Raw genomic sequence first — 19,842 nt, 5'->3', positions numbered from 1 at the left:
CCAGTGCAATGTAGGCAAGACTGAGGTCATGTTGTTTGGAGAGGCCACCCTCTTGTGGTGTCCAGAATGGTGGCCCCCGGATTTGGGACCAGTACCGAGTCCCAAACAGACCGTAAAAAAATCTCGGTGTGCGGCTTGATAAGGCACTTTTGTTTAAAGAACACACAAATCAAGAAGCAGGATCTTGTTTTCGTATCATCGGACTGCTTCGACGTGTCTTTCCATTCCTACCAGACATCCATAGGAAAACACTTGTCCAGATGCTGGTAATTAGTAGGCTGGATTACTGTAATGGCCTGTACATCTCGGCCAATGAGGAACAACTGCAAAGACTACAAGTAATCCAGAACACTGCAGCGAGACTTGTTCTCAATGCCCAACCCAGGACTGCTTCACGTCCTCTCCTGGACAAACTCCACTGGCTGCCCATCAGGCAGCGTGTAAAATTTAAAATCTGCTGCACAATGCACAAATGTCTGTTTGGTACTTGACCTAAATATCTGAAAGAAAAATTCCTCCCCTATAGCCCGGGGCGCACTCTGCGTTCTAGCAGTCAGCAACTGCTCCATGTCCCCAGGATTAAAAAATGGAGACAGGGAAGTCGTGCCCTCTCCTACATAGGCCCCACTCTGTGGAATTCACTCCCTTCAACTTTGAAATTAAACACTAACTTTCCGTCCTTTAAAAAGACTTTAAAAAAACTTATTTATTTCCTGCCTGCTAATTTATCAACAAATTGACACCATCACAGTCCATGAATCATGATTAGGTTATTTTAGTAAGAGCACAAGCGCGGAGATACCCCTCAGGGGGTCGAGTCCTGAACTATACAAGCAAATAAATAAATATACAGCATGCTGTATATAATGTAAAATGCCCACAGGCCTGAAACAACTTTGTATGTTTAGTAGCACATCCACCTTATTTGAAAGAACCCAAACTGTAGCCAATAAGGTGGAAGCTTAAGGTCTCCTACCATAGCTCAAATTTCAAAGCACAAGTGTGAGAACAAATATGATTTGTCTGGGGAGGAGGGTGGGTCACATGTGGATATCGAAAAGATAACAATGATGGAGAACTGGAGTTATATGTAAGTAACTAATTTATTCTCCAACACTGAACCTTTTATATACTCACATGCTTCAATCAGAATAGGAAGTAGTATACATTATGAAATGTAGCAAAGCTGGAAGCAGGCTGATCTTTAATGAAACCGGATTCCCAGGACTACCTGTCCCATCAGCTTTTGCGTCCACGTCTAGGCTCCATGAACATATACCTGCTCCTCCAGGTGGCTACACAGCAGATAGCTTTCAAATGCACCACAGCATAGAGCGCTGCAGTTGAAGACATGCCCCTGGTGGAATGTGTCCTCACTCTTTCCTGAAGAGGATGCTTGGCTTTGTCATGGCAAAACAGGCCGAGAGCCAATGAGCTATCCCAGTTTGGACAGGGGTTGCCCTTTTCGTGGATGATCAAATGATACAAATAGCTGGTCCTTTGTTGTGTCTAAATAGAATTTGAGACATCTACGCAAGTCTAAAGAGTGATATTTCTGCTGTTGAAGATGGATTGGGAAAGAAGGATCTAAGAATAACAGAGGTTTAGAAGGAAGTCACTAGGTTAATTTAGGATTAGTTCAGAGTGTCACATTGTCCTTCGTGAACCGGGGAAAAGGATTTCCGATGATGAATGCCTGAATCTCTCCCACTCTCCTAGGAGATGTCAGAACCAGAAGAAATGACGTTTTTCATAACACACATTTCAAGTCTGTTCTATGTATAGGGTCGAAAAGGAGTTAACATTAGGTGGCAGAGGACAGTATTAAGCTTCTGTGGAGCAGGAGGATGTTGAAGAGGTGGAAAGGCTCTGAAAAGCCCTTTCATAAACTGTTTCATAACCTTTGGGAAAACAGTAGATATCGATGTATCTGTCCTTCTGAATCAAGAGATTACAGCCACTGACTGAATAATATTTGAGACCAATTTTGGACAAACTTAACAAATAAGGAAGGATCTGAGAAGGCTTTATTTGAAGTGGATGTTGACCGTTATTCCTGCACCAGAAACAGAAGCGCTTCGATTTAGCTTTGTACATCTTGTTACGTCACGGAAGCTCGAGCCTGGGCCAGAATCTGTTTACACTCCAGCAATAGATCCAAATGGATAAATTCTAGGTGGTCATGTACCATGCTGTCAAGTTTAGAGACTTGAGATCGCAGTGGAGAATCGTCTATGATGTCTGGACAATATCCCGGGATGCATCTTCTAAAGAATGGCTTGGCGTTCTGCCAACTGCAGTAGTTTGCTGTACCAGTACCGGCTAAGCCACGCCGCAGCAATGAGTATCAGAATGCAATAGTCTATCTTTGCCTTCTTCAACACCCTGGGGATCAGGGGAAAATGAGAAAACGGGTAGTCTAATATCTTAGACCAACTGATCGAAAGAGCATTGCAGATCATTTCTGAATACCAAAACCTGCTTGCGAAGCACAGGCATTTCCAGTTAGGAGTGGAAAGCAAATCAATTGTGTGGTGACCCCACTGATTGAAAATGTAATTCACTTTGTTCTGTTCTAGATCATTCTCGTGATAATCTGACAATTGTCAGCTGAGCAATCTCTGATCTCTCTGGTAGCCTGGCAGACGGTCCACAGGAATGTCTGTCTAGTGAGAAATGGCCCAGTTCCAAAGCAGCTGAGCATCTTCTGAAGGGATCTTCGGCCCTGTTCCTCCTTGTTCAAGTATGCAGAAGATGGATGTTTTGTTGTCCGTTCTGACTAGGCCTGGTTGACCTGCCAATCTGGGGAGGAACGCTTGTAAACCTAGTCTTAAGGCAAGGAGTTCTAACACACTGATGTGGAGCCTCCTCTCTTCATTGGACCAGAGGCATCTGGCTGAAAGCTCTTGAAGGTGAGCTCCCCATCTTTACATGGAATAATCTGTGGTGAGTAATTGGTTCTCTATTATTGGCAGGAAAGAAAGACCTGCATTTAGGTTGGCTGGAATCCTCCCCCACATTGAAGCTTGTTTCAAGCGCCTTGTAACACAGAATTTATCTTCCCATGAGCCTTCTACCTGTTTCCAATGCAAATCCAGTTCTTGCTAAACACCTCTCATACAAAGCCTGCAAAACGGAAAGAAGACTATACAGGACACCATCAGACATATTACGGACTTATTATGTCTCACTTTAATTGATTGTTTTCCATCAAAAGTCTTTGCCAAATGCAGTAACTTTCTCACTCTTTCTGCCGATGGAAAGGCATTTCCCGAATGAGTGTTTAATATTGCTCCCCGAAAATGGATCTGTGTTTGGGGTTCCCACAGTGACTTCCCGCTGTTCAAAGTGAGACCTAATCTCTGGGAGAGATTGATGCAAGCATTCATGGAAGCTTTTGCTCTTTCCCTGGGTGACGCATCTGTGGTGAGAAGTAACCTGTTATTGCCAGAAAAGAAAGACCTGCATTTAGGTTTGCTGGAATCCTCCACTACAATAGCGCTTGCTTTAATACCCCTTGTGATGCAGACCATATCTTCCCAAAGGCCTTTTATCTGCTTCCATTGCAATTTCAAGCTCTTGCTGAAAAGGTCTCATACCGAGTTTGCAAAACAGAATGAGGCCTATACATGATGCTATTAGGTTCAACAGGGAATTGTGTTGCCTCACTATGGTTGATTGTTTTCTAGCAATAGTCTTTACTATGGTCTGCAACTTTCTCATCCTGTCTCCCAATGGAAAAGCTTTACCCAACTAAGTGTTGCGTATTACTCCCAGAAATTGGATCTTTGTCTGGGGTTCCAACGATGATTTCTCCCTGCTCAAAGTGAGAACTAATATCCGAATGAGATTGATGCAAGCATTTGTGGAAGTTTTTTTTTTTTGGATCAAATTTATTTTATTGAGTTCAGCAAAGCAAAACATTACAGTATTGGGACAAAGTGAGCGTTGCGCAGACGCATGCACCCAGGTCGTTGCACGGCACACGCACCTAAATGTCTATGGGAAGTTGGCCATGTGTCCATGTAAGCTCGTATGGCGGGATTTAAACCCAGCAATGTCTGCTAGAACTCTTATTCACCAACCTCCCTGTAGCCCCCCAGCCCAACAGTCCCCAACCATTTCCAACCCCAAACTCCTACTTGCCCTCCCCCACCCTTCCCCTCTCGGTTTGTTCCTAAGTGCCTCTAGAGGTGGCTGTTTGGGCTCAGCCTAGACCTTGTGTTCCGCTTTGGCCGTCGTGTAATGAAATTCTTCCGCCAGCTTCAGAACCCTGAGGTACCTGGGGCAAGTAAGCTCCGTAAATTCTTGGGAAAGCAGGGAAAGGAATGGCTGCCATATTTCTCTAAAGGTGTCTGATGCCTGCGTGAGCGAAGCTTGTTTCCGCTCCATCCTCATAATGTACCACAATTTGTGCAGCCACCCCGTGTGTGTGGGTTTTCTTGACGTGCCCCATAATGATAAGATGTGTTGGGTTGCTGCCCCCAGTGCCAATCCCATCTGCCTTCCCCTTGGTGATTTGAGTGGAAACATAAGTCTGTTAGGGAGCCCCAGGATCGCGTAGGCCGGGAAACGGGGAATTTCAGTCTCGAAGTAGGTGTCCACGTCTTTAAGCACCTCCTCCAAGTAGTCTTGCACCTTAACACATTGCCAGAACAAGTGTAGCATGGTCCCCGTGTGCCCACAGCCCCTCCAGCATTTGGGGTCTTTACTAGAGTTCCCCTGGTGCAGGCGTTCTGGAGTCAAATGCCAATAATAGGCAACCTTCACTGCTGTCTTTGCTGGCTGTGTTTCTAGCTGTGTGGTGGGCCCTATAATATATGTCTTGCCATTCTTTGTCCGAGAGTGCGCGCCCCAGTTCCCTCTCCCAGCGCCTCTGTCCGGCGGATTTCGCCGTAGGTGGCGGCGGGGATAGCATTTGATACAACTCAGTGATTGACCGTGAGTCCGACGTTTTAGTCATGATCCATCGCTCGTACGGGGTGAGAGGGCAGCTAGCCAAGGGTGCTACATCCTTATGCGTAAGCCAGTGCCTGAGTTGGAAGTACTGGTAACGATGTGGCTTATCGAGTGTGTAATCCGCCTTCCCAGTGTCCCACTCCAGGAAGCCTTGTGTGTCAAATAAGTCACCCGCTGAGTGGCACTCAGACTGCCGCCACTGGGAAAACGAGCCCGGTGGAATCCCCGGAGGGAACGCCGGGTTGTCCAACAGGGGCGTCATAGGGGATGGAAAGGATGTTAGGCCTCTAGGGACTGCGGTTGCATCCCACACTTGAAGAAGTGTCCTGGTGATAGGTGATTTCTTAAGATAGGCCGGTCTGTCCGGACGCGCCAGGAAGGGGAATTTCAGAGGGGTAAGCCCGCCATAGCTCTGTCCTGGAATAACCAGTGCTTTTCGGAAGAGGGCCGTGACCACTAAGAGATACCTGAGCTGCGCCGCTTGAAAGTAGCGCCGCAAGTCTGGCACACCCAAGCCTCCTTCAGCCGTCACCCGTGTGACCAAATCGCGCCTCAGCCTGGGGCGTTTACTAGCCCACACATATTGTTGCAGGGTGTCCTGCAACTTCTTCAGTATCCCCACAGGGGGGGGGGTGACTGGGATAGTCTGAAACAGGTAAAGAATCTTTGGCAATAGGGACATCTTGACGGCCGCCACGCGGCCCAGCCACGAGAGCGGTTGTTGTTTCCAACGCGAGATGTCACCTTGAATGCGTGACAAGAGTTTAGTGTAGTTTAGTTCTACTGTCTGAGCGGTCGCGGGTGTCAGATCAATCCCCAGAAATTGTATTGTGGTACGAACCGCAAGTCCAGTAATATGCAGTGTCTCCCTGTTAGTGGGACGGATGTTACTTCCCATGGGGAGGACAACGGATTTCTGTATGTTCATTTTAAAGCCCGACACCTCCCCGAATTTATTCATTTCTGATAGAAAAGCTGGTATCGAGACGCGGGGGCCATCCACCGCGACAAGAATGTCATCCGCGTATAGACTCAGGGTCTGCTCTTCTCCTCCGAATTTGCCCCTGTGATATCTTTGTTGTCGCGAACGCGTTGGGCGAATGGCTCGATGTATAGGGCGAACAGTAGCGGTGAGAGCGGGCAACCCTGCCGTGTACCCCTTTGGATGTCGAACGGCTTGGAGCTAACCCCATTAACTTGGATCGTCGCCCGGGGTGACGCGTAACAGCCGGCCACCCAGGATCGGAATCGGGAGCCTACGCCGAATTTCGCCAGCGTGTTGTCCAGATATCTCCAGTCGACCCTGTCGAACGCCTTCTCAGCGTCGACCGAGAGTAGTGCTGCGTCAGAGGCGTTGAAATTAGCCTGGCCTATAACATGCAGTAGGCGTTTAGTGTTGTCCGCGCTCTGTCGGGTGGGCACAAAGCTCGCCTGGTCCGGTTCAATTATGCCCGGCAAACATGGGCCTAAGCGTGAGGCTCGGATGCCAGTAAATAGCTTTAGATCAAGATTGAGGAGCTATATTGGCCTGCATGCAGAACATAGCGACGGGTCTTTGCCTGGCTTTGGCAGGACTATGACCTCCGCCTCTAGCATCTCTTTCGGGATAGAGCCCGGGCCCCAAAGGAGTTGAATAATTTCATGAGGACCGGTGCCAGAAGAGGGCAAAAGGTCTTATAGAAGCCCGCTGAGAAGCCATCCGGGCCTGGGGCTTTTAGGGGTTTGTGTCTGGCGATGGCGGATATAACTTCCTCCAGGCGTATGGGGGCATCCAGCGCACAGGCGCCCGCCTAGTCGATAGCGGTTACGTCCATGGTCTCAAGGTAATCCCTCCCCGCCTCCTTAACCAGGGACGGGTCCGCCGTGTAGAGCTGTGCATAGAAGGCTCTGAATGACTCTGCTATGCGGTCGTCCTCTCGGACCTTGTCTCCTCCGTCTTCACGGTTGACGGGAATCTTGGAGCGGACGGTTTTTGCTTTAAGCTTGCTGGCCAGCAGACGGCCAGTCTTGTCCCCCCCCCACGTAATACGTGTGGCGAAGGCGGAGGGCCGCGTATTCTGCCCTATCCAGGTCCAGGCTCGCCAATTGTGCCCTGGCCGCCTTCAGTTTGAGCCAAATCCGGGGGGGCGCCTGTCCGCAGTAAACCCTCTCCAGCTCAAGCACCTGTTCCTCCAGCTCTCGCCTCCTCTCCCTCCGCTTTTTATTATCCGCTGTTGCAATCGCCATGATTTCGCCCAGAAGAACCGCCTTGATCGCCCCCCAAACTGTCGACTGAGCCACCTCCCCTGTGTCGTTTTGACCCAAGTACCCAACTGCTGTACCACCCCTTTGCGGGAGAGCAGGCTCTCTCTGAGCCGCCATCTGCCCCTATGTGGAGGTGCGCGCGGGACTGTCAGTTGAAGGACCACTGCTTCGTGATCCGATAGTGCTGCTGGTGTGACGTCTATGTCCCGTATCATAGGGGTCAGGTCTGTAGAGCCCAAAAAATGGTCGATCCTGGTGTATGTGCGGTGCACATGTGAATAAAAAGTGTATCCGGGGGCGGTGTGGTGTATCTCTCGCCATATGTCTACCAGACCTCTATCCTTCAACCATTGCCTCCCTGTCGCTGATAGCGCTCCCGTGTCCCCAAACCTCCTCCCAGATCTGTCTACCTCATTATCCATAACCAAGTTTATGTCCCCCCCTACCAAAACATGCCTCATGTCCCCAGACAGTGCCTCGGACAACGCCCCCTTAAGGAAGGCCTCCTGCTTAGTGTTGGGTGCATAAATAGAGCCGATTGTGAACGAAAGGGTACCTATGAGAACAGTATGTGCCAAAAGTCTCCCTTTGATTTCTGCCACTTTCCCCCCCACCCGTCCTTTGAAGTGTCTAGCTATCAATATGGCCACCCCTGCTTTTTTCTCGGTAGTAGTGGAGTAAATTGATGGGGGAAGGCCCTGGCTTTCATGCGGTGCCAGTCTTTCGCTAACAGGTGCGTCTCCTGTAACAAACAGATTTCTGCCCTAGAGTGTTCGAGGAAGGAGAGGACCGCCCTCCGTTTGACTGGGCTATTGAGCCCTTTTACGTTAAGGGAGAGAACTCTGATGCATTCGTCAGCCATAAGACCGTGGTTGTTCTGCCTGCCCTTGACCTAGCCCCAAGCCACCTCTCCTGTCATTGCCTGACACCTATAAGAGTTGAACACAACGAGCCCCCAATCCTAGCCCCTCCCACCCCGCCCCTCCCCCCTGAACCCTAACCTGAAAACCCCAACATGTGAACATTGTCATGGGCCTATTCGACACCAGTCTAGGCCCGTGGTGTAGTCTTTGGGAACGGGAAAGCATGGTTGTGGCGGACCTGGAGCCCCCCGTCCCGCCCCCCCCCCCCCCCAATGGCAAAAGTGCTATGTGATGGTCAACCCCATTGCTCGGGTCTTCTCATGGTCCGGCGGTAGTGTCTGTGGTGACCTTCTGAATCGCTGCCGCGTGCTCGCTCGCCACCGTCTCCGGCTTGAACCCTTTCTTGGGTGTGCGACGCCTCCCCACTGTTTGCCAGTCTTATGTCTGTGACCGCGGAGAGCGTGTTTGAGAGGGCCTCAGGTCGGAGCAGTCTTCTGACCCCCCCTCCTCCATAGGTATGCCCAGGACGGCACAAGTGTCTCTCAAGGACCTGAGTTGGTGGAGTGCCCCATTCCACTTGAAGACCAGTCTGAAGGGGTGCCCCCAAGAATATGGGACTCCTTTGTCCCGCAGGAAGGTAGTTGCCACCTTAAATACCCGCCGCTTCTGTAGAGTGATCGTGGATAGGTCTTGAAAGAGTTCTATCGTTTGCTCCTTGAAGCAGAGAGGTTGTTTCTGACGTGCCGCTTTCAAGATACGTTCTTTGAGGGGGTAGTTCGGTAGGAAGGCCAGGATGTCCGGGCGGGGTGCAGGCGATTTGCACGCCAGGCCCACACCGTGGGCCCTCTCGATTCTGATCTCAAAGTCCTCGCTCTCTCCCAGGACCTCTCGGAACAGATCCTGTAGGTATGCTGTGATGTCTCCGCCTTAAGTGGCACGTTCCGCACCCGAATATTGTTCCGCCGGGAACGGTTCTCCAGGTCCTCCGCGTGGGCCTGGAGGTCTGTCTGTTGATCGTGCAATCTGAGGATTTCCTGCTGCAGCTGTTCCACCTCCGCACTTCTAGCTTGGTCCGAGGCTTCCACAGCAGCCACTCTCTCCCCTATTTTGTCCACATCTTGGCGTAGCTCCTTGTAGCTCTCCGCCATATCGTGCCTGAGGGTTTGGATGTCCTCTTTGAGGGATGCGAACAGAGCTTCTATGAATGATTTTGTGGCCAGTGCGTCCCCCTCGTCTCGTTCTCTGTCCTTAGGTTGGCTCGCCGGCAGCGGCTTATCCGGGCTCTTGTCCCCCTTGGGTGCCCCTTTCGCCAGCATTTCGGGGATGGTGCCCCCCCCCTGCGGTTTGTAGAGGACATGTCCCTTTTTCCCCCCAGGGGGCACCCCACGCGGTTGCAGGGTCCCTCGCCGGCTCCCACGACGAATCCAAGGCCTGTCTCGGCTCGTCTCGGCTCTCCCCGGCTCTCTAGTGCCGCCCCACGTGGGCTCTGGATCCCCTCGTGTAGGCCCGTTGGCGGGCGTAGTATGCTACGCTATGGCAGGCCGCTTCTCTCTCCCCAGGCCTCCTGTACGTCACCGACGGCGTGATCACTAGGTCCCTCTCTCGCTAGGACGGCGGCCCCCCAATTGCCCGCCTCCGTGGGCCTGTCAAAGTGATTCCTCCAGGGGGGGGGGGCGTCTCTGATGTGGAGCACTGGGCTCGCCGTGTGGCCGGCGCCGTCCCCCAAGCAACGTTGTTGTTGGCCGCCTCCCGGCTCGGAATATAGTATTTTAATCTGCGGCCCAGCTGGGAGGCCCGCGCCAGGAGTCGGCCCGCTGCCCCTCTGCTCCGCGTGGGTAGGCTAGCTCAGCACTGGGGGCTCGATCGTCCGCCCCGAGCTCCGGCTCTCCCAGCTCCTGCCGCCCCGCTAATCACCTCTGTGCTGGGGCCCTCTGAATCCGGAAGGTAGGCCCAAGCCTGGGCCTCGCGTGATGCGCCTCTCCGCCTCCGCCGATCCCCGTACCGGAGGCCCTCCGGCGCCGGCCCTCTGAGGCAGGTCCGCTGCTACTGGACCGCTGTGGCCAAGTCGCTTCCGGGCGGCCCCCCACCGCAGCGAGGTACACGGCAACGCACTGTTGGGCTCGTGGCTCGTCCCCGGCGGCCTGCTCGCTCGCTGCCACTTTCTCGTTCTTGGCCTGGGGCGGCGACGCTCTTCGGTCCGAGAGGCTCGCCCTGGTCGTAGGCGCTCTAGAACGCGGCCAAAGGTTGCTGCCGGTGGTCCGCCTACTGTGGGACGCTGTTTTCGCCCCGATTGGGGTACTTGCTGCACGGCAGGTTTTGGCTATGGGGGATTGGGACGAGGAGCTCCGTGAAGTTGCGTCCTCTCAGGCCGCCATCTTGGCCACGACCCTCCAAGTTTTTCTTAAAAAGATGTTTTTATTACTTTAAGAACATGTCAGTTACACATTTATTAACCTTTGAAACCTCACATCACAGTTTTTATCCCATTTCTTAGGGCACCCTCTGGATTGGAGGAACTCCTTTTCTGCAATCGTGTATTTATCTAGTTCCTTTGCCCAGCTTCTTGAAGATGGCATCTCAGCTGCTCCCCAACCCATCGCTACTGTGCGTTTCACCAACGTATAGCCTAGGGTGACCCATTGTTGCTCCACCCTGGTAAGGTCTGTCGCCTCCCATATATTGAGGAGCCCTAATTGTGGTGTCATTTTAATCTCATTTCCTATGGCACTTTGAATATGTTGTGTAGCTCTCTTCCATAAGGCCTGTATATAGGGGCATTTCCATATAAAAAGTTTGCCTCGTTATGACATTGGCGGAGACACAGAGTATCCAGTCTAGGCCCTATCGTTGCAAGGGTAACCCCAGTAAGATAGCTTCTATGTAGGACTTTTAATTTAATAAGACGGAGTTTGAGAGGGATGGCTGCCTCCCTTGGGGACATTAATGCCGCCTGCCAATCGTCGTCCTCAATTGGACCAACATCTTTTTGCCACTTATCTCGGAGGGTTTGAAATGGATTAGGCAGATTATTACAAAGCTTTCGATATGTTAGTGACACAGCCCCCTTTAATAGGGGTTCAGAAAGCAGCCTGTCCTCCAAGTGGGAAGACTCTGGTAAATACTTATTGCTTGGAAGTACAGCTTTAAGGGTGTGGCGGATTTGTAGATACCAGAAGACCTTCCCCTGGGTAAGATCATATCCCTTCCTTAATTCTGAAAATTTTAGTATCTTCCCCTTTTTCGATTAATGGCCTACGGTAGATATGCCTATCAGACCCGGGCTGGCTACATAGTGTGCCTAATTTTTGAGCTGACCACAACGGGGTAGCTTGAGTAAGGACATCCTGCCAGCAGATCTTCCTAGTGGCGTGGCACCAGATATCCACAGTACGGGCCCCTTTCCCATTTGGTATTTATCTAGGAGATAGGCACGGTCCAGTGGGGAACAGTAGATGCCAAGCTTCACCACCACTAGCTGTGACGCCCAGCAGTATAGGCGCATATCTGGGAGTGCAATACCTCCGATTCCTGGAAGCTTTTGATCTTTCCCTGGGTAGCACTTTGATTAGCTAGTAGTCCAGGTATGGGAACACCTGGTGACCACCTCTTCTGAGAAAAGCAGCAACTGGAACAAAACATTTGGTGAATATTCTTGGCGCCGATTTGCGTCCAAAAGGAAGCGCCTTGAATTGGGAGTGCTGACCCACTGAGAATCAAAGGTACCTTCTGTGTTTTCTGTGTTTTCGATGAATAGGTATGTGGAACTATGCATTCTGAAGGTCCAGGGAGGTAATACAAATCCCCTCCCTGCATCATTAACAAGACACCTTTTACTGAGTAAGCATTCAAAATGACTTTCTATAGAAACTTGTTCCGCTCTACTTTTTGATTAGGAAGAACTTGAAATAAAATCCTTAATTCCTTTGAGACTTGGGGACAATTTATATGGCTCCTTTAACCCTTTGCATGCGGGGCTCATTCCCCCGCTGTGCTGGGGGGAGGCGCGCACAGCGCCCCGGTGCTCATGACAAGCTCAGCTCGTCCGGTGCTCGTGTGCTCATGACGAGCTGAGCTCGTCATGACCACACCAGTTTGCGTAGAACGTTCGCACAGCAGGGGAATTAGTCCAGCCTGCGAGCGTTCCAACGGTCATGACGAGCTCAGCTAGTCATGAGCACACGAGCTGAGCTCGTCATGAGCGTTCAAGGGATTAAAGAGAAGCACAAGAATTTCAATTTACAGTTCCTTCAGATGAAGATAGTGTTATGTTCTTGGTGGACAAACTGGGGTCTCTGAATGAACTCTAAGGTATGGCCTGACTACATAATTTCTATCACCCATTTGTCTGATGTTATGTTCCTCCATGCAGGAGCAAAAAGGGACATTTTACCCCCAAACTTCTGAGGACCAGACAGAAAAGGGGGGTACGAACTGGGAGTCAAGCTTTTTTATGATTGGCATTGGTTCATGTTTGTGAGGAGCCTCCCTTCCTTAAGTCCTCCCATAAGTCTGCCTTAGGTTTCGATTAAAAGAGTATCCTTGATCGCATCCAGATTGTCTTTGAGGATAAAAAGGCTGTCTCTAACCTCCATACTGGTCGAATCCTGTTCTGAAATTTTGTAATCTTTGACAGCCACGAAAAGAAAGACGTCCAAAATCTGCGATACTCAACAGTCTTAACACCTTTGCTGTGTCAGTGTCAGTTTTAAGGCCTTGCAAAGCTTTATCAATATGGTTACCAAGAAGTGTTAGCCCATCAAAAAGCCATGTATAAGATTTTAGATTGGACTTCAGTAGAGAAGGCTGTACATTTTGGCAAGCTTTGTCTTCATAGTACAACTGACAACTGACGAAAACCTGTAGTTGAAGCAACCACTGTTGTGTTAATAATGAAAGAAGTTCGCTCTCCTTCCTTTAGAATAGCTCTTGGTGTTTCCCTCTTATCCTCCGAAATAAGTTCCTGTGATGGAGCAATGTCATACCACATCTGGCAATCATTACGATCTGGAATCGCAAGGGCATAGGGCTGTCTTAATCGAAGTTGCAGCCACAGAGGAAATTCTCCAGCCCAGATTGTCAATACATTTGTTATCCTTGTCTGGTGGATTAGATGATGGGGCTATTGGAGTGTTGATTCCTCTCTGAGCTGCTGAAGCAATTACTGAAACCGGTCTAGTATGGCCAGTGAGGCAAGCTGGTGCTGAATCCGGGGCCTTATTTTTCTTCTCCAGACGAGGTATCACAGCTGGGACAGTAGCAAAGGTCTTCAATATTTTCAGACCATCCGACCGGATAATCAATAGTGGGTATGAATTCTTTCTGAGGTTATTCTTAAAAGTCAAAGGAAGCATGGTTGAGCTACAGAGGCCATTGGTAGGTTGAATTTCTTTGCCGCTCTTTCGATCAATGAAATTTAGCGATATCATCTGTAGCATCCTATGTAATTGGGCCGTCCTTTGCAGCAGTCATTTGCACTTGGGACAATGAACTCTCATCCAATATTATCTCTTTCATCATTGTCTGGTGGTAGCTCTACTTCAATATCAGCATATGCAGAACTATCAGAATAAATATCATCCATATGGACTGATCCCCTTGGTGTTGGAGGAGGCGGTAGCGGTGATGCCCGCCTAGGTGGTGAAAATGGTAAAGGAGCAGGTTGAGTAGGCGTGAGGAGGCTGGGTGTTGTAGGTAACGCCATGGTAGCATTATTACTTGGTTGCTGCGTCAGTAACTTATTTAAAGCAGCCGGCATCTGTTGCAACGTTGATAAGGCCATTGGCACTTGGACGATATCTGGTTCTCTATAACATTTAGGCTCTTTCTGCCTTAAATCCTTAGAGTACTCCCAGGACTTGTACACCTGTTGATACACATTTTCACTGTAGAACTCATCGGCCATTGCTTCCGCTCCAAAATATGGGATATAGCTCACATCCAATTGTGTTGGGATGTAAGTTGTCAGCAAGGCATAATCACTAGTCTCTTCTTCTTGACCTGAGTGCAATAATTGCACTGGAGGTAAATAAGTCATTCTTAAAAGTGAAAAAACATTTCCTCCCATGGCTTTTATTGGTGGAGTGATTTTCCACTGTGATGCAGTCGATGGGAAGTCTATCGTCAACAGTATACTTATCGGTCTGATCTTCATTGGCGACAATATGGGGATTTTAGTCTACAGAATTTGGACGTCAAGGGACTGCTCGACGTCAAGGGACTGCTCGACGTCAAGGGACTGCTCGACGTCAAGGGACTGCTCGACGTCAAGGGACTGCTCGACGTCAAGGGACTGCTCGACGTCAAGGGACTGCTCGACGTCAAGGGACTGCTCGACGTCAAGGGACTGCTCGACGTCAAGGGACTGCTCAACATAGACAGTATATTTGCCAGAGACGATTGAGTTGAAGTTGTTAACTGTTACATCATCATGAGACTTTTTTTAAGATAACTTCCTTTTCACTACAGGTGAATTTTTGTAGCGCTTAAACTCTAATTTGTCAGCAGAGGAGGGAGCTGCAAGGGCTGTACCAAATAAGTCATGCTTAGGAGAACTGGTATAAGTTTCCTTGTGTGTGCTGCCTTCATTGAAGTGCGTGGATGGGCACTTCTCATGGAATCTTCCCCAGGAGAGGGGTCAGCTACTTTAGAAAGGAGGAAAATTCTCCTAACTCAAAAGAAACAACGCCAGCTCCTTTATCTGTCCTCAAGAGTCTTAGTTGAGAAAGACTTACAAATCTTATATTCGGCTGACTTATGTTTAGGATGATGTCAATGAATACACAGAGAATGTGGGTGAAAAGTGTACAGTTTCTTGCTCCCACAAGGGAAATCCGTTTAAAAAAAGATCTCTTCTCTGTCAGGCGTGGTGACATTTAATTGTCAGACCAAAGGATCTTCCCTAAAAACAACTCACAGTACAGTAGTGCTTCAGATAGGGCTTACTCAATTCCAGGGCATACCAAAATGGAAATAATTTAAGGTTAGAGCAGATCTTTGACAGGGGACTCCCTCACACACAAAGAGCGGTAGAAATCTGAGCTATGGTGACCTCTAGTGGGAGTAGGAAAGCTTAAACTTCTGCATCATTGGCTGAAGTTTGGGTTCTTTCAAATGGGGTGGATGTGCTTCTAAATGTACTATTTCGTTTCAGGGCTATGACCATTTTGTATTATATACCGCATGCTGTACATTTTACACTGTATACTGATATTTTAATGTACCGGGAGAAGTGTGGCTCACTGGTTAGAGGAGGCATACCCTGAAGCAGAGGTCAGACCCGGGACCAGGGTTCAATTCCCGACGCTGCAGGGTCTTGAGCCCAATTGTCCACGGACTTGATAATTCTCGCTTCGGTGCCCACTCTAATCACGGGTTCACACTCTACAACTCTGGGCATTAAGCTTGCTTAATCTCCACAACGGCCCCCCGCGGCGGGATGCCTGGCTTTCACCTTGGGGATGCCGAGTATGGGTTATCTCACAGGGAAAAGCCAGGACGGGTTCCCAATGCAAGCGCCGAGATGCCCTAGGGTAAGTCGAGCGCTATATAAGAACACACATACATACATACATGCTTTGAGCCCTGTCTCAGCTGTCTGTGCCAATTCTCCTCTCTTCTCCCAGACCATCCAGCCGGCCTCCCCCTCTACCACGAATATACATCTTTTTCACACATTATTTTTCCCTGCAGGGAATTACAACGCAGTTGTTACAACAACCGTGTTGTGACCACGCATACCATTACCCAGCAAGTCGTAGCAACGGCTTGCGGAGGGGGGAGGAGCTGGATGTTGGAATAGTATAATTTACTATTCCAACTCCAGTCTGTGCGTACAGTAGGGAAGTTGTTGGATTTTAAATCCAACACCTTCGGCCGTCTCCGGAGTAATGGCATGTGTGGTTACAATGCAGTCATTGTATCAACCGCGTTGTAATTCCCTGTGGGGAAAGCTTATCGTGGTAAACGCTGTTTACCCTCTACCACACCACCTCCCACATTATCTAAACAACCAATTACAAGTCAAAATGTCTGACCTCTCTGTAAATACGTGCTTCTGAATTGATTGGTCAGGTTTAGTGTGTGTTTAAGTGAAAATGAAAATTAGTTCATGGGTGAGCGTATGGAAGGTCCGGAAACGCATTTAGGGATTAAAGTGTGGACTTGTTTATTGCTCTATTCTTTCCAGGCAGTCCTTAGAGTTCGGGAACACATTTATGAGTATACTGGAGTGAATGAATGCGCATGTTACTGATTGTGTATACAGTAGTGCTTGAGCAATGTAGCCAATTAATTTGATTAGAAAGGAAGGTGTTAACTTACATGAGTGAATCAGTGTAGCACTGAATGCATGAGTGCATGAAAGAATGCATGAGAAAACAGAGATGACTGTGTCCAGCAGCTAACAATGTAGCACTTGGTACGGGATTAAATTAATGCAACAGTAAACAAAGCAGTACAGGTAGGAAATCATGAGTGAATGAGTGCAGTAGTGAAATAATGTGATTGAAAGTATAAATGTACAGGGGTGACTAAGTGAGTGCAGCAATTGATGCATGCAACAGTGAGTGGGATAGTGAATGCTGTGAGCGCTGTTTGCTAGATTGGAGCTTTCTTTCCTTGGATGTTGCTGGTCTGTGGTACAGCAAACTCCACCTATGGTACCTTACCCCAGCCAGAGTTGCTGGGGTAGAAAGCCATAAGAGTTGGGTTGACACTGCAGTCCTTATTGTCTCCGTGCTGGTGTCTATGGCGCGACTCATGCTAGCCAGCATTTTGTATGGGTGACAGAGTGCTTGCTTGGTGCAGACATGCTATGGAAGGGAGTTAAAACATTGTTTTCATCTTTAACTTCTGTACACTTATCATGGTGTCTACTCCACACAGTCTGTTTCTCCTTGGAAGAAATAAATACATTTTCGTGAAAAGGTGAATGCATGCCACCCTTGTAGCCTGAAAAGTGGCACTAAGGTATGCACCATTGTTGTGATGAAATTCATGTTCCTCATTAACTAAAGATACATTACATAATATGAAGGATGCTAATCCTTACAGTTATGATCATTGAAGGAGGTTGCTTAGGTAAAGCAGCACAGCTAGATGAAATTCTTCAGAGACACCACCACCTCTATTGCCATCCACAATTCTGTAACAAGGCAATCTGGATCTGGTGAGCACATGAGGTAGCCATAAGGAAACTGTCACCCTGCAATGAATTACAACAAAACTAAAGAAAAACATATCTTTTTCATTAATGATGAAAATGCCAGTAATATTTATTGGGGGCCCTTGCCCCGGTTTTATAGTATCTTTCGGCTGCCTTGACACAGATAATCATAAGATCTTGATTAGGAGACTGTCGGAGTTCGGGGTCAGTGGGCAGCATTTCAATGGTGACGCTCATATTTTAGAAATAATTCTCCATCCTTGGATCTTTTAGATATGCACATGCTTGAATATTTCCCCGTTGTCGCAAGGGGATAAACTGTACAGGGCTCTGAAATGAAATTAGTAATGCAAACCAGCGCTGTACGCAATGCTATAGTCCCGATTCTGAGCAGGTTGAAATGAATGTGCTATTTATCGCACACGATAAATAATGACACACTGGGGTACGCTATTTATTAATTGCGGTAAATAGAACCTATTATGAGATTTTGAAGATTAACGTGCATATTTTGTTGCTTACCACACTAAAATCTACACTGTACAATAAATACCATACAGAGGCAAAATGTAACAAAGGGCGAGATATTTAATGCACTTCATAATTATCAGATACAGTAAATGTCACCCAACTTGGCATTCCCATTTCTGCATAAACTGGGGTTTACGCAGGGGTCAAAGTATATGTCCAATTTACAATCAGAACCTCTAGGTACAATTTAGAAAAGAAAAAAAAAGTCGACATTAAAACATTTGCATTGCTTGTGACTTTTACAATTCTATGAGTCATAAGAAAATTAAGGTTACCTGTTGCAGAAACAGTATCATCAATCATCAGGTGTGCGCGTTCCAAAGAGCAGGAAGAAACAAAAAAGAAAAGTTCATCAGTTAGTGATTATTCCATGTGGTTTGATAAAAAAACACTTACTGTTCTACAAAACGGATATGATAATTCCAGAGAGAAAACATTAAATGTCCACAACAGCCAAAGGAAAATAATAAAAAAGGCTAATGGTTAGCTAAAGAATTCTCTTCTTCAAAAACATAGAAAACTCGACTTAACTGTAGGTTTAAGCTGAAATATATAAAACAAATCAAACCAACTGCTCGGAATATCTAAAACCATTCATTTAGAAAACAATCAAATATTTCATTCAAGGCAGGCCAAAGCATTTCCGTTTCTTTGCTAGTTTTGCAGCTAAAATGCCCATTGTAGGTCCTAAAACGAAGCATTAATCAGCATTCATCAAGTGCACTTTAGATTGGGAGCTTAATTTACATACATCGTGCCACACTATTCCGTAAAAAGCTGAACTTTTTAACTTTTTTATTGCGTTTGAGGTATCCAAGGTGTACACATAGTTCGGAAATTCTACGAGTTAATGCATGACCTTTAGACTGCTCCAGCCAGAAACAAAGAGGGAGGCAAATCCCTGTTTACCGTTTAAGATTTGCGTGGTCTACACTTCGTGCATTAATTGAGAGAAATTCTGTGCCTTAACAGTGGTTGCCGTCATATGCTTTTGGAATGATTTTCTTGCAACACTAATTCATGAAAAGTGTTGGCAAAGCCAATAGGTCTCACCTTTGAGACATACTGGCTCTCAAAATGTCTTTTACGTATATTACAAAGCATAACCCTGCACGAAATGTGACCAGACAAAACCATCAATCCACCTGCCTCAAAAAGATTATTTTGTTTAATCACACTTCTGTACACATATTGGTCAACGAACCCAGTACCATATATTGCAAAATTGTTTCCTTATGTATGTGCCCGGTGGAGAGAGCCCATCCCTGCACCTCCAGTCTCCTTCCACACCCAATTCCCGACTCCAAGCACACCCATGGAGACGGTAATGCCCAGCAACCAAGCTATAAATTCAAGTATTGGCAAAGCCAACAGGTCTCACCTTTGAGACCTACCGTCTCTGCCAATGCTTTCAGTTCATGCCAATGCTGTACTGCATGAGCAAAAGAATAAAAAAAAGGCGACAACACCTGCATTGAGTCCACACACACACCTGCAATATGGATCATGACTAATACACGACACACTGGCACCATATTTTAATGTACAAATCCGAGTTGGCTCTGTCAAAAGAAAACAATCTAAATTAAATCTAGAAAAAGGCTTTTATTTAGGAAGATGAGGGATTGTGGCAATATGCGGTCTGCCCCCACCTCCAAGAAAAGGTAAAATAAAAAAATAAGAGTACTGCAAGGGGGCACAACAGAGGAGATTGTGTGGCAGGAAATAACGATGAGTATGCAGGAGAGGAGAAAACCACCACGCAATGGAGAGTAACATGGGAGGCAGGGAACATAAGAGAGAGAACATAGGGGAAATAGCAACATGTGGGGGGCAGGCACATAGGCGAAACAGAGCAACTGGAGTGTAGGTGGGAGAGAGGGGCACATGGGGAGAAAGCAATCTGGAGGGGGAGAAAAGCATACGAGGGAGATCTCAGGAAAATGCATGGCCTCTCTCACCGACTGTTTAAACAAAAAACAAAAAGAGTAGTTTGTTTCCACAAGGGCCAGCTAGTCATAGAGATAGTAAAGAGGCAATTCTCCAGGGAGGTACAAAACACAAGATTGACAGGCTAAAATA

At 47.9% G+C, this 19,842-nt stretch overlaps 1 protein-coding gene across 1 annotated transcript in view; it reads right to left on the bottom strand.

Annotated features, from left to right (window-relative positions):
• Nucleotides 1–19,842, bottom strand: part of TSC22D1 (TSC22 domain family member 1) — a 334,929-nt gene that overhangs the window by 106,847 nt on the left and 208,240 nt on the right. The window lies entirely within an intron of this gene.

This window comes from Lissotriton vulgaris, chromosome 8 (assembly GCF_964263255.1).
Source record: "Lissotriton vulgaris chromosome 8, aLisVul1.2, whole genome shotgun sequence".
NCBI lineage: Eukaryota > Metazoa > Chordata > Amphibia > Caudata > Salamandridae > Lissotriton > Lissotriton vulgaris.
The sequence above is the reverse complement of the archived record's forward strand: the minus strand, read 5'-3'. Positions and strand labels throughout refer to the sequence as shown.